Source organism: Python bivittatus, unplaced genomic scaffold (genome assembly GCF_059951505.1).
Source record: "Python bivittatus isolate LINGU-HERP-01145 unplaced genomic scaffold, Pbiv_v1 ctg000020_np1212, whole genome shotgun sequence".
Classification (NCBI taxonomy): Eukaryota; Metazoa; Chordata; class Lepidosauria; order Squamata; family Pythonidae; genus Python; species Python bivittatus.
Genome location: NW_028277030.1, coordinates 114,126,470 through 114,140,898, shown reverse-complemented (window position 1 = coordinate 114,140,898; position 14,429 = coordinate 114,126,470). Strand labels below are relative to the sequence as shown.

The following is a 14,429-nucleotide window of genomic DNA, read 5'->3' as shown; positions in this document are numbered from 1 at the left end:
AACTAAGGTTCTCTCTCCTAGTGACTTTAATGTCTAGCAGGGATTCTTTAATAATCTGTCATTTTAAAAAAAAACCTTGTAAATTACTTTAAAATCATGAACTCAGGTTCTTAAATTGAGCCTTCATTTCTTTAATGATGGCTTATTAGTTAACCAGAGTAGCTCTAAAGAATTTGCATCATTGACTAAAATATAAATATCTGTTTTGTCTCTCATTTCCCTGTGCTGAATATTTCCCAGTGGAAAATTGGACAGCTCTCATATAATTTTTATTCATGTCACCCCTCCCCTTCTATCCACGTACTAACTTCTTCATTTCTGTAAGAACATTTTCTCCACTCAGAGTCAAATCTCTATATTACACTGCTTCCTTCTAATCAGACCTTTTCCTTACAAATTCAGAGATGCTGAACTACAGTTCAATGGCAAATTCTGTATTAATACTAATTAATTTTAATTATTAATTCATTATCACGTTCTCTTGAGCTTAGTCACATTACAACCACAACAAAGCATCACTGGTTGAGTCAGGAAGCAAAGATGCTTCATACTGTTTGATACAGAGCATGTCTTAGTTCATAATTCACCAGGACAAACTGCCCTTACTTGGAGAAGAATGTGAAGTGAAAGATTAATTGTCCAAAAGCCCAGCTCACACAATGGTTAAAAAGGGCAGAATTCCAAAATGAAGCCTTCACTTCTGTGAAATTACAAATTAACACTAAATATTGCCTGTGTGGTGAGGGTGAGAGGGGCAATTTGCACTTCCAAGACACAAGGTTGATATTCTTCCAGCAAGTCTGTGAATTGAGACTATATTATACACAGCTGTATAAATATTTTAAAAATCAAAATGATTGTACTAGAAGAAGGCAGTAAGATAAATTTGAAGCATCCTCATACCCTTGAACTGTTTTTGTTTTTATATAAAAGTCCTTCCCCTTGTTTGTCATATAATGGTGTCAAAATGATAAATATACTAGATTTTAATGTTGAGAAACTGATTAACAGTGGCTGATATGCAGAAAACACATATTTTAAGACCATTATTGCATTATTACTAAGTCTTCCTTAAAATATATAGTTTACTTTGGAATAAGGAAAGCAGCATATTTATAAAGAATTTCTCCTCTTTTGGGGCTAATATTTATAAAACGTGAACATCATTATACAAGTAGTCCTCAACTTACAATGACAATTGGGATTGGAATTTCCCTTGCTAAGTGATGCACTCATAAAGCGCGACTGCATCACTTAGCGACGGCAATCCCTGAAGTCCCCGTTGCCGTCCTTAACTGAATCCCATGGTCATTAGGCAAGGTAACTTCCTGCCAGCTTCCCACAACCAAAGTCAGTGGGGAAGCTGGCAGGAAGTTGCAAGTCCCAGGCTAGCAGGCAGGTAAGTGGCTGCTGTTGGGTGGGGGAGGGAGTGAGGGGGTGCGCAGTGGTGCAGGGGAGGTGTGGCAAAGGTCAAGGAGGGTGTGAGGAGGTATGTGAGAGGTGCAGCAAGGGTCAGGGAGGGCACGCAAGGGTGCGAGGGGCTGCATGAGGGTGTGGCATAGGTTGGGGAGGGTGCATGGGGGTGCGTGAGTGGCTGGCACAATGTGAGGGACTGGGGGAGGGTGTGCAGGTAGGTAAGACTTACCCCAGTGACTTGTGACCTTCCTTGCCAGTTTCCATTGATTTTCTGAGGAAGCCGGCAGAGGAGGTTACAAATGGCAATCACATGATAGTGGGGAGGTGCAGCTGGTCCTAAGTGCGAACTGGTTGCCAAATGCCCAGATTGCAATCACATGACTGTGCAGGTGCTGGGATGGCCAGAACTCTGAGGACCAGTCATAATCACCATTTGTTCAGCACCATTTGTAACTTCAAATGGTCACTGAATGATTGGTCATATGTCGAGGACTACCTATATACTGTTATTCCTCCCAAATTCTGTTCACCTCAAAGCCAATTCTGTCAACAAACCATTTTTCCAGTGCTTTACGATCTACAAAACTTTGGATTTTACTATGACAAACTATATAGACAGCAACAACTTCAGTAGCCTTAAAAGATTACTTAACATTTGTGGAGAATAACCTATCAATGGCTACTACTTATGTTTTTTTGGAGGGGCGGAGTTGTGCCTTCAAGTAAGCATTGATTCCTGGTAACTGCATGTAGTTTTCTTGGCAAGACTTTTGGAAGTGGCTTGCCAATGCCTTCTTCCTAGGAATGAGAAAGAATGTCTGGCCCAAGGTCACCACCTGGCTTTGTACCTAAGGCAGGACTAGAACTCCCAGTCTCCCAGTTTCTAGCCTGGTGCCTTAACCACTACACCAAGTTGACTCTCATGATGCTTATGTTATCTAGCTTAAAACTTACAGTACTGGAAATAATATGCTCCTGAATACCAGTTGCTATGTGAGTGCTAATTGTTTTTGTATTCTGCTTGTGGGCATCCCAAAGGCATAGGGTCAACTGAAATGGAATCAGAAAATTAAATTAATTGGGCTTTTGATCTGATCCATCTCAGCATTTCACATATCCTTAGCAAATCAGAACAAATTTCAACAGAATTAATAAGTGCTGGCTAAAGTGCTATCACTGCAGATAAGGAATAGTTGAAGACAGCTCTCACACTGCAAGTAAATCAAGACCTGTGACTTCTTCATCACAAGGAGGGAAGGGAAGTGAACCTAGATTTTGGAAAGATGAAATTGGAAAATGCAGAATATAATTGGCAGCAATTTTGCTGAAAATAGTAACAGCAATCCAGCTCTTCTTGCAGGCACAAGGTTCTCACATGCAAACAAAACTGCTAATGCTTGCAAGCAATGGATTGATTCCTTGAGATGAGTAGAACAGGTCCAAGTACAATAGCAAATAGGACTGAACAGGCTGCACAGCTTCAGAGCCTTAATTGTGATATTCAGTCAGACAGGGAATTGAATTTTAAAAATTAAGGATTGCACTAAATATGGACAAATTTGCTGGTGAGGCTATTGGAAAGGCAATCCTGTTCTAGAATTTAAGCCAAGTACATCTTTTTGCCTTGTGTCCTATTCAAGGTCAAAAAGCCTTGGGACAATTTGTTAGAATCCTGAGAAACTTTCTAGGACAGTCTAGATGTGACTAGTTGCCAATGAAAAAGGCAGCTGAAATATACATTGTGCTTTCTTTACAAGACACACTTCACACTTACTTCTGATAGACTTACAGACCAAGTTCCTTTTTTTTTTTTTCTGGTTGCAGCTTAATGCAACTGCATTATGGGACAGCTTATGAGATAGATAAATATACAAATGACGGTGCTGTCATATCACCTCAGTGCAGGCGAGATGACTCATTTGCAAAGGTAATGTTTGCGCTACAGTATCATTCTGGTGATTCACAGAATCCCTTGTATTGCATAATGCAACCAAAAAGGATTGTGCTCAAATTGACTATTATTTGTGAATGCAATTACAACTGTAAGTGGAATAAGGTAATTTGTAAATGGGCTATACTGTATGTAATAAGTCAGGAGCGATGGAGGGCAAATGCAGGAAGGACACCTTGTTATGTAAGATAGAGACTTGACTCAAAAGCTAAAGCCAGAATCTGATGATAACAAGGAAGGAAATAAAAAACCCAGCTTTGTGCACAACAGTACAAGTCCAAATAAGCCTCCCCATTCTGTCTTCATGATATTGTGTCCAAGGAAGCTAGAGAGAGAGAATTTACAAATATGGGTGCTGCAAAGATATATGGCTTTCTATTCTTTTTGTTGAAAAATAGGCAGGAATCTTGTGAATATTACTGCAAATAACGCAGCATTTTTATGTGCAATTAAACCAATTGTACTCTTACACTTGCAAGTGAACAGAGCAAAAGTCTCAATTGATTACATAGAGGAATATGCTACAGTCTTGCAGCTGGAGTTCCAGAAGTTGCTCTCAGGCTGCCAACAAGCCTCTTTTATGCTCTTAGAACACCTGGTGGTATTCATCCATTCCGACCGATTAATTTGAAAGTTTTACAAGTTTTTAAGTTATTTATTAATTTTTCTAGATCACCCCATTCCCAGCCAACTCTGGGTGACACACAAAAGAATAAACAGTACAATTAAAACAACCACCACTACTACATTAACATTACTATTAAAAATCATCATGGCAAGGGACATAATGAAATAAGATCCTTTTAACCCGCCAATAAAATGCCAAGGGGGTGTGAGCTGCATTTATCACCAGGAGCAGTCTACCAAGCTGGAGGCTACTGCTGAGAAGGCCTATGTTCCTCAGAAAGGTAGAAGACTCTTACAAGACCCTTCCATGATGACTGAACTAGGTGGGCACTTTCGATTCTGGCAAGGCATTGCCTTATGTAGGGGCTTAAAGGTAATAACCAGGAGTTTAAATTGAGCCTGGAAGCTTCTGGGCCATCTCCAAAGGCAATCCCATGTATAGCATGTTGCATTAGCTCAGCCAAGTGGTTATTAAGATGTGAGTTACTGTTGTCTGGGCATCCTAGTTCAAGTAAGGCCATAGCTGCTGTATCAATTGAACCTGTGGGAAGATGCCCCCACCTCAGCTGTGGCTTTCATCTATTTAAGCAGGAGTCATAAATCCAGGAAGACTCAAAAGTCACAGACCAACTCTTTGGGGAGAGTGACAATAAGAACAATTATTGTTTGGGTGCCACAGTTCTTTGTTGATGAACAGCAGCTTCATCTTGAAATCTAAACTTGTTTCACCTCATCCAGATTCTCACAGGCTCCAAGCACCACTTCAGGACATTCCAAACATCTCCAGCTTAGCTCAGTATAGTAATGTACAACTGGGTGTCATCTATGTATTAGTGAATCCCACCCCAGTCAACAGATGATCTCCATTAATGATTTCATGTAGACATTAAACAATATAGAGAAGAGCCCTGAGCAATCCTGCATTGGAGTAACCAAGGACCCATGCACAACCAACTGGTATTGTCCTCTCAGGTAGGGGCAGAACCACCATTCCCTTCCCTGGCAAGTGGGCCAGGAGGATACCATGGTCAGGGGCACTGAATGCTACTGAGAAGCACCAAGAGGAATACAATCCTCCATCCATGTCCTGACAAAGGCCACTCACCAGATACTAGTCCGAAATTTGGCACAGGTGTGCTCTTTCCTCAGGGACAACCAGTTCTTATATTTTCCAGCACTAAGTGAAACTCTCACAGTTTCTTGCTAAGCTCCATGTCCAGATGAACTGTGGTTTAATTTTCAGCTCCCTGTTTGTTTTGATTGCCCTTCCTGATGCCATACCTGATGAAAATGATTACTGCAGCATGTCTGTCTTGTTCTTTGGCCCATCCCACTTGTCAGAGCAATCACCCCTGCTCATCTTCAATGTGCAGTTCTATCACATTGACAGTAGAAGGGATCTTGGTGTAACTTTCCAGAGAGGGCTTTCATTGCCATCCTCAGCTTTTGTTGTCCTTCTTAGTGTTGCTGCTACAGGTCTTTTCCTTTCTCCAGTGAGCTATTTCAGTGGAAACTCCCATGGATCCATTCTTCATCAGCTTGAGGGTGCGAACTGTTGCTTACTAATGGTTTATTTTTTAGGAAATCCCATATTACGCAGTTCTTCAGTTAGAAATGATTGGAAACAATTCCATCATTTTTGCCAGCCGCAGAATTGAGTCATCAGATTTCCCCATCCTATGAATTGCTCACAAATTACATACTGTACAGTATACTTTGAATTGGCCATTAATTCTGCCTATGACTTTGTCAACCTCTGCAACATTTATTTGAATAGAAGCATGGTCTTTAGCACCAATTATCTGATTGCTAGCAGAGCATTTACAAGCCACATAGAGATCTACAAATTCCACAGCATCATTCTGCTTTTGTTACTTGCCTCAGATGGAACGGAATTCCTTACATGCCACAAGCCCAGGCTGGATAGGTTCTACACCAGCTTTGGCCAATAGAACAGGTACTCAAGGGAGGCTCAGTACAGTTTCCACACAAGGGTGAAAGTAAGATCAGAACCAGTTCAATTGATTTCCTCTGTGCCCAAACCTTCTTTCCTATCATTTCTCCACCTATGTTCTTCCAGTCTTCTTTATCCTTTTCTCATTACCCTTTCCCCTCAATTGCACATCATCCAAACCATCTTCTTCTCCTCCATTTCTGCTTTCACTTTCACCGTCACGTTCATCTTCTCAATCTTTCTAATCCTTTCACTAATATTCTCTTATCTCCCCCCTTCCGATTCTGCTACCCTCCCACCCCCAAATAAAGCATACCTAAGAATTTCTCACTAACTAACCTGGAGATGAAATGAAATCACCAAATTGGGCATGATCTTAAAAAATACGTTTAACTTGTTACTGTTACTTTTATTGTTCATAATTGCATATTTTGCCATTTTAAATTTGATTTTGTATTGTATAATATATTAATATTACCTTATTGTAATTATGTTGTAGTGGTTAAGGTGCAGGCCTAGAAACCAGGAGTCTGTAAATTCTAGACCTCTCTTAGGCACGAGAGCCAGCTGGTTGATTTTGGGCCAGTCGCTCTCTCTCAGCCCAACCCACCTCACAGGGTTGTTGTTGTAGAGAAAATAGGAGGCAGGAGTACTAGATATGTTTGCTAGATTGAGTTAATATACATACATACATACATACATACATACATACATGTGTGTGTGTGGGAAATAATAATACTAATACTAATGCTAATAATAATAATAATAATGCATTAACCATGATAAGGATCCTACATGTCCCTTAAGGCAATATCTAAATTATAATTGGGCTCTGGATCCAACCAAGATGGAGCAGGAAAATTCAAAATAGATGTTCATTTACCCAGAGTGGAATAGAGAAGCACAAACAAGCTCTTTTCCAGCAGTAGACTCCATTAAGTTGTTCCCAATCTGTTTTTCTGGAATTCCACTATGTTGCAAAGAATGTGCCATTTTGCCATTCTCATAAAATACTATTATGCAGGAAGGAAGTATTTAATTTAGTGACTAGCATCAGCCCTCACATCAGAGCAATCCTTGTAATTGCAACATCTGGAAGGTGCTGGTAGACCTTAAAACTACATCCCTCTCTCAACTTCTGTCATAAACTTCAGTTAATTGTTGCCCAGTCTCCCATCCTGAGTGGTTATGCAATAATGCCTTCTGGATCACATTAGCTAGCTGGCACTGCTGAGAGATGGATTTATTTTCTGGAAAAGGCCACTGAGTTAATCGCATGTACTTCCATTTCAGCCCTCAACAATCTGCTCCTCTACATTTAGGAATAGCATAATCATTTATGAAAACACTTCCCTTTGCAAAAAGCTCACTCAATATATTTGTCTGAATGTTGGCATTGGTGGGCTTCACAATTATCACTGAAAATTTTATCTCATTCTGCTTCAAAACAATAAATTTACACAAAACAAAAAACTTCTAAAAACTTAGTGGATAGCAAATTTCTCCCTATTCTGGTGAAAACAAGTAAACAGCTATTTGTATTTATTCCATGATAGACTGTGGAGAAGTAAGTACTTTTTTATTCTGGATGCCAGCAGTAAATTAGGTGGGATTATTTTGGGAGTAACTGAGTTCTACATTGATGTACAAATTGGGGTGTCTTCTACACATTCCAAACACCCACACATAGAGAAAAGTGAGTAAGTGAACCCTGAATCTTTGGGATGGTGAGTGGAAGGGTTTGATCAGTATTTCTCAAATTCAGCAACTGTAAGATGTGTGGACTTAAAGGCTGGCTGGGGAATTCTGGGAGTTGAAGTCCACAGATCTTAAAGTTGCCGAGTTTGAGAAACACTGGGTTAGATAAATGTCATTGGGGGAAAGGTAGCTGACAGTTTGCTTTGGAAAATCTTTCAAGAGAGATTTTTAAAAAGCAGTTGTAAATATGATAAATATTGATTGTATGCTGTTCTCACATGAAAATTAATAAAACTGGCTGTTTGCCAGTCAAACAAAGGATCCAGCAGACATTAAGATCCCTCCAGATGTTTTAATTCAGCTCAGACAGACTTATGTAACAAAGACTTGTTCAAGCTCACCTCCTAATGTCTACATGAACCTATCTGTGTAGTTTTCTTAGCAACAAGCAGTTTGCCACTGCTGCCTTCAGGAATGCTTTTTCAATTTCCCAATTTAGCCTACAGCTCTGAAATTTCCTGGTTTCTAAGTATTAACCAGGGCTGATGCTGCTTAGCTGAGGTTTGTTAGGAATTGCCACCTGCAAGGTTCCATAACCTTTGAAAGAAACAATGGGAGCCAGGACAGGTTTTGGTGAGACTGCAAAATAATCAATCAAAAATAAAAATAGCTCCTGTTTTTGCTCAGACAGTAAACTTCACAGCAAAGCATAACAAGAGGTTTTCTAATCAAATGAGAAGCTTTCATAACCAAAAAGTATGAATTTCCACAGGTAACATGAAACTTCCCTATGGGCTCTACACATCTGAGAACTTCCTAAATATATAGCTGATCCTATGCATAGGCAGTTTGCACATACTGAGGCTGAATGAACAGTAATCAAGGAGACAGCCTCATATTGTTCCCTCTATATCAGTGTTTCTCAAACTTGGCAACTTTCAGACATGCGGACTTCAACTCCCAGAATTCTTGAAAGTTGCCAAGTTTGAGAGACAATGCTATGATGTCACCTTTCAATTTTAGCAAAGGACTAAATATTTCTACCTGAATTTGACCTAAAATTTAAATTTGGCTGGAATTATCTGAGCTGAAGCTTGCCATCTGGCATCAATCAACTCGACCTTGGCATTATTAACTATGTCAACAGTCTTACCCAAAAGCATGTCACCTACAAGATTTGTTTCTGTTGGCAGCCACCTACAGTAAGTTGTAAGCACAAGCGAAGGAGGCATTTGTACACCACATCAAGAGGTTGGCTAAAATTCCCATCATCCATGTCTTAACTGCATCCTCCTCCTGGCAGTTACATAAATAGTTTTATATTCGGGATTGGTAATTTTTGGGTTGCTAGAAACCGTATTTAATCTTTTGAGGGGGGGGGGAGGAAATGTTGTAATGAGTAAGATGAAGATGTGAAATACATATACATGCATCACACAAATGGCTGGGATTGTGAAATTCAGTATTATCCTGGGCTATATGCTATTTCCCAGGTTTCATTTGTTTAGGAGTTTCCTCTAAAGCAATTGTTTTATATGCTTTACATAAAATGACAGAAAATTCCATCTACAAGAAAGTTAGTAATTATGAAGGATATTATAGGCAAAGCAACAAATTGGAGCCCAACAAAATGGTCCATTAAATCACTGACACTAGTTGGGAAACATTTAGCTTTTCATGTTACCTTGACTTACAGTGGATGAAGAGTCAACTTCTATGACAGGTCACTTTCCACTTGACCCCCAGCAGCATGGGAACCACACATTCTTTGGAAGCTTCTATATCTTTTCTCTTAATATTATAAAACAGAGCCAGTTTGGTATACTGGTCAAAGGCACCAGGCTAGAAACTGGGAGACCATGAGTTCTAGTCCCGCTTTAGGCACAAAGCCAGCTGGGTGACCTTGGGCCAGTCACTCTCTCTCAGCCGCGATGGTAAACTACTTCTGAAATCTTGCCAAGAAAACTGCAAGGACTAGTCCAGATAGTCACCAGGAATCAAGACTGACTCAAAGGCGCACACACACACAAAATTACAAATGTCTCCTTTTTCAGCAAGTTGGACAAGAAAACTATTTTAAAAATTACATATGGGGGAATACAATGTCATTTAAACATTGACTGAAATAGACCACACACACACCCCACACAAAAGAATAGTGTAAGTCAAGACTATTTTCACAACCAAGAATTCTTTCTTTCTTTCTTTCTTTCTCTTTCTTTCTTTCTTTCTTTCTTTCTTTCTTTCTTTCTTTCTTTCTTTCTTTCTTTTCTCCTCATTTCAAGGGCCATATGAGGTCTGGTCATTGTGTGAAATGTTCAGCTTTCCCTCACACATCCAGTTTAGGGCAGCTATACTAAAGTTCAAAAATTAAGCCTACTTGAGCTTTAAAAATGGAGTGAAATCTTACCTGAAAAACTGCACAGTTGAACACTGGTGATATGTCACTTAATTTTAACAGAATGTAAGGGTGTGTGTGTGTGTGAGGGACTCCACAGGCCACAAAAATGCAACAGGGGTGAGGTTCATGTAGGCTAAAGAAAGAAAGGCAGCCCACTGGAGACTCCAATGGGAAGAGTCTATACAAGTGTTTCTCAGTCTCAGAACTTTAAGATGTGTGGACTTCGACTCCCAGTATTCCCCAGCCAGCCTTTGTATAGAAACACTGGTCTATACAAAGGGCCAAATTTACCAAAAGTTGACTCAAGTGACATGCAGGCAGGCATGTAAAGAGGGATGGGATTTCATCCTGATCATGCCTGCCATTTAGACACTGTTGACCTCCCTTCTGTGGACACCCCTGTACTGGGCTCAAAGGAGGCACCTATTACCAGTTCTCTATTCAACTTTCCATGTAGCAGCTGAAATTAAAGTAGCACAAATCAGTTTGCTTTCACTTATACAGCTGCCAGCAACCTTGACCCACACCAACACTGTGTTCAGCTTTGTTTTGACTCTCAAGCAGGTTTACATAACTGCCTGTATAACAACCAATGTCCATGTGACCAATTAGGAGATATGATGATCCATGGAAATGTATTTTATTCTATGAGTATATTACAAATTAGGTATCAAAACAATTGTGGTGGCAAAGAAACACAGTTGCAGAAACTGATAAAAATAACAACATCTCCAGCATAATGAGATGTTATTACTGCTAAAAATAACATTAAGAGCAGTGTGAAAGTGGATACAATTATCCAGAAAGGTGGTGTACTTAAGTAGAGCCTAGGCGATGCAAGGGAGGTTGGTCTCTTCCAGCTATGTGGGTCTATGACAGACAAACAATAGGGGCCAGAAAAGAAAGCAGACCGAGTGGAACAATGGCAGCTCCTTTTCTGAATTATTAATCTTGGGCCAAACGCTCAACAAAAGCCCATGTAGTAACAAGACAATATTCCATAGCTTAAAAAGAGTCAATACAATTTCTTCCTTTAAGTAAATCAAGGAAGAGAAATGCTGTGACAGTCTTCCTCACTACAGTATTCTCCAGATGGGTTGAGACTGCACTTTAGAGAAATCTCAGTGAATGTATCTGGAGAAGGATGTAGAAGAAGCTGTTTTTGGTAGCAAGTCCATAGTGCTTTTCTATTCAGTGCTAATTAAATGTCAGTGACAGCATTTATCAGTAGTAAAGTAGTCATACATCCTATAATAGGTACCTAATCAACATCTCTGAAAATATACGAATTGCCTTTGTTATGAGCATCACATTTCATTTGCAGGAGAGTGAATTGAAAATGACAGTTGTTACCTAATATTTTCATGAAGCATATACGCAGGACAGCAATGAAAATCAGGTATTTCATTTTGGTCTAGGCAGCTCAATCATTTTCCCAGTTTTGCATTTTAGCACTAATTCTGTACAAAAGGTTTTGAAGTCTTTTGCTGAGAAATGTTCAACCTGCCTATGATAGTGGGCAAACTGTGCACAAGTCAGCACAACTAGCCATCAATAGACAACAGGTTCAAGCATTATTTCATGTTTGCAATTCTATAGGTTGGCCCACTGGTAGAACTAGATACAACTTCTTGAGATAAATTGGAGCTGGATGACAGAATAACTGGTTGTGCTGTTTTACGTAAAGAAGCTTTCTGGTTCTTCATAAACCACGTAAATTATTTCAAAGAGGACGACATACAAGTATATGCCCTGAAAAACTGAAGAAGAAAACAGTGACAGCTTCTGCTCCAGTGAGTACACATTTAAAGGAAGCTGAAAGTTCTTCATGGCTGGGATTATCCATTCCCCAATAATAGCAATTTCTAAGGCACACTTTACACTTGGTTTTTTTAAAATGACAGAGTGCTGGATAGTTATGGGATCTGAGCTACCCTTGTCTCTGTCACAAATACACAAGCAGACCAAAGAAGCTGATTTATTTGCAGTCAGATTCTCCTGTGGAAGCTTCAGTGTCTTTGTCTCCAGCCGTCTTACAACTAGAACATGGAAAAGTCCCTTACAGGGCCAGACTTCTACTCTGTCTAGTTCACTACTGCCGATATGGACTTGTGGACAGAGAATCTTTCTCAACCCTGGCTGGAGAAGCTGGGGATCGAACCTGGGTTCTTTTGCATGTAAGGAATACGCTCTGCTGCTGAATTAAGTTTGGTCCTGACAAAAGAATGATTGGTGGGGAATTAAAAGACTATTCTTTTTTTCTAGCCCTGCTATGCATCTATTTCAGAGTATCCTTTTCTTTCTCATACTCTTTTATAAAGACATACCATAATTACGCTTGACTTTTAAGCACATTATTGTATTTCTGTACAGCCAGATTTAGACATACGGCCCCTGAATTTCCCTTGAGCTCTGTAAGTTATACGTAATTTTTGAGGACCTAGCCTAGTTTCACACACAATGTTTATCATATACTGTAGCAAACATTGTTTCACAATTTCAGGCTGCAGGTGGGGAATTGCATTCTCAGGTGATACCTGTATAAAATAGTCCTGAAAAAGAGAAAACTAGCATGTCAGGAAGATATATCCAATTGCAAAAAAAACCCCAAAAAACCCTCTATGTTCATTGCTAAAATGCTATGTATGTGTTTTAGAGATCACAGTCCATTTCATGCTTAATCAAGCATTCCCAAATATGAATGATTTGTGGAGGGAAAAACCCTTGCTAATCACTGCAGCTTCTGAATCTTGAGGATATGGCCACATCTAAACAAAGCATGAAAATCAGAGAGAATTAAATGTGCTTGTAAAGATCTCGGTTACTTTCTTCAATTAGACAGGAAATGAAGCAGCAAAGGAGAATTGATCGGCAAGTTACCAAACTAAGAACTCAGTCACTGTGACATTCATTCCTTTGGGTGGAAAGAGCCAGTGAAAAAAGATATTGCATAGAATTATGGCTACACTAAAACTGCTTAGATATCTTGTGTTATTCATACCCTTGTATCAGAATCTAAAACTTGTTTTCTTGTAACCAAAATTTGAGATGGCACTTAGCTTTTCTTCATGGCTAAGAGCTCCTGTTTATTCAATCAGAATGTGTTTCCTGAAGCTATATCTCAAATGAATTCCACTGGAGTAGGATTTCCCCCCCCTATCAATCCTCTCCCTAATCTCATAGCAAGAGTAATACCATTACAGTAATAAAAGACAGTAAGCTCCCCGATGAAAGATGGAGAGCTGATCGTGACTTCCCAGTTTTTCCCAACCACTATGGCTTATAGTCACAGTCTGGGCATTTAACATCCACAGTAAAGACAGGGAAGGGTAGAGAGTGATGTGATTGAGAGTTAGAGAGTGGGTTGAGCAGTTGGGGATAGAGGATGGTATGTTTGGGAAGCAGAGTTGTGAGGCTGGTTGAGTGAGTGAAGGTAGAGTGATGTGTCTGTGATGTTTGTAGGAGGTGAACTAACTGTTCCAATTTAGGGACACTGAGTGCTAAAACAGAAGCATCCTGAAGACCTGATCAGTCAGCTGGAAAGAAGACTGCATTATTGAAGTGTGAACTGAGGCCCTTTATTTCAGGAGAGGGAGGATGGGATGGGGGATGGGGGATGGTATGTCCAGTGGAATAAGGACAGGTACTACATCTCCATGGTGATGGGCAGGGAGAAATATGTTGGGAGCCAGGGAAGGGGCACTCTTGGGAAGGATGTGATTGATGTTCAATCTTCATTCCACTTTCCAGGATCATTATGAGAGGCCTGACTTAGCTTGTATTACCAAGACCTGGCTGGGCACAGAGAATCCCCCCTCTCAGAAATGTGCCCACCTGTATTTCAAGTATGGCACTAGCCATTATCCAGAGAAGGGGCAGTAGGGTGGCTGTAATTATTTGAGAGACCCTGTAGGCTTTAAGAGGCAGTGTTCCATAGATAGCCAGTTGTGAGAATCTGCTAATGAGATTAGGTTCTAGGGATTAGATGGGGCTGCTACTATACCAGCCTCCCTGCTGCATAGTGGCTTCACTATATGAGCTCCTTGAGGCCATGCCTGGAACATCCCAAACGAATGGTACTGTAGACCTTAATATGCCTTCTTCAGGCACAGATTAATGGACAGCTCAGGAATTCATGAACATCATGGATGTGTGCTAGGTGGTTATGGGGCCAACTCACAGTAGTAGTCACACATTAGTCTTGTTTTTAATCTCAGGACAATGGCAGCATGATTTGGATTGAAAGATACCACCAATCCTTTGTCATGGTGGGATAATTCTCTGTTAACCCTAGAGTTATTTTCAACCATCCCTTACCTCAAGGAGGAAGGACCTATTTGATTAGTTCATCCAAGTGCCTGATGGACCCTATTGGGTTTCAA

General features: G+C 40.1%; 1 protein-coding gene and 1 pseudogene across 1 annotated transcript in view; both read right to left on the bottom strand.

The window, feature by feature from the left end:
- Positions 1 to 14,429, bottom strand: part of KCNH1 (potassium voltage-gated channel subfamily H member 1) — a 246,286-nt gene that overhangs the window by 37,246 nt on the left and 194,611 nt on the right. The gene's annotated exons all lie outside the window — the stretch shown is intronic.
- LOC107326341 (small ribosomal subunit protein eS21 pseudogene) lies at positions 5,603 to 6,176 on the bottom strand (annotated as a pseudogene).